Source organism: Hippocampus comes, unplaced genomic scaffold (assembly GCF_001891065.2).
Source record: "Hippocampus comes isolate QL1 unplaced genomic scaffold, H_comes_QL1_v1.1 scaffold315, whole genome shotgun sequence".
Taxonomy (NCBI): Eukaryota; Metazoa; Chordata; class Actinopteri; order Syngnathiformes; family Syngnathidae; genus Hippocampus; species Hippocampus comes.
In genome coordinates this window covers 2,186,145-2,187,608 of record NW_017805539.1, presented here as the reverse complement: position 1 = coordinate 2,187,608, position 1,464 = coordinate 2,186,145, and positions in this window count along the sequence as shown.

Sequence of the window (1,464 nt, the reverse complement as noted above, 5' to 3'; positions counted from 1 at the left end):
ACTCCCAGGCGGCGTATCCCCGCGTGTCTCGCCGCTTCTTCCCATGGAGACGAGATGCTAATTGTGCTGGAAGACCTGGATGTGGCTGGTTATAACCAAAGAAGGTATTTTTTTTTCATTTAAATACACGTTTTATGCATTTATTGCATTGCAAGTAGTATTATAGGGTCAGATCCCTCCCACAGATGGCCAAAACTAAATAAGTCTTTAGTTATTTCTCAACATGAGTCCACAAACAAGTCCTTACTCCACCCCAGCCGTCATGGTAACAAAGGCCAGTACTTAGCATGGATCTAATATGACTATATTTGTCTCTTTTCTTCATAAATATGCAGTGGAAAATTAATAAAATGAATTATAATAAAATGTACAAATAATTGTAGGTTTTGAACCGTATGATCTTGTCGGATTTTACAGTTGCATTTTTGTAGCACAGATGTGTAGTGTACAAATAATTGTAGGTTTTGAACCGTATGATCTTATAGGATTTTACAGCTGCATTTTTGGGGCACAGATGTGTAGTGGTGTATATATATATATTAAAAAAAAAAGATAAAATGTAGGAAACACTTGTGGATTTTGCACCCTATGGTTTAGGATTTTTTTCACTCGTGCATTTTTTGTGTTGCAGACCCTACAGTGACAGAACATAGTCAACAATTGTAGATTTTACATGTGTGATCTGATAGGATTACATCACTGAATTTGTGTCCTCCACAATTGTGTCGTACTTTATAAAAGAAATAAACTGTATACGATTAGAAATTTTGCACCACATTCAGTATTTTGATATGCATTCCCTTTTTGTTGTCCTCACAGAACCAACGTGAAAGATTATGAGATCAGAGCGTGCCTCAGCTGGCTGGCCCACTTCCATGCTCACTTCCTGGGGGTAGCCCCGCAGGGCCTGTGGCCAATAGGCACCTATTGGCACCTGAAGACGCGCCCGGATGAGCTGGAGGCCATGGACGACGCCAGGCTAAAGGCTGCGGCCGGCGCCGTGGATGAGGTGCTTAATAGCTGCCGCTTCCTTACCATCGTGCATGGCGATGCCAAGCTTGCCAACTTCTGCTTCTCCTCTGACGGACGGGATGTGGCGGCCGTGGACTTTCAGTATGTCGGCGGTGGCTGTGGGATGAAAGATGTGGCATACTTCCTAGGAAGCTGCCTTGAAGAAAGAGAGGGTGACAAGAAGGTGCCGGGCCTGCTGGATCACTACTTTTCCGAGTTAAAGCATGTCGTGAGCGCCCAGGTGGACTTTGCGGCGTTGGAGAAGGAGTGGAGGGAAATGTTCGCCTTTGCATGGACCGATTTCCGCCGGTTCCTGCTGGGGTGGATGCCAGGACATTGGAAGATCGACCGCTACAATAAGAGGCTGGCCGACGAGGTTCTGCTCAAACTCAAGCTTTGAACGTAACAAAAGCATCAGCTCGAACCTTTTTATGGATACAGTAGTCACAAAAA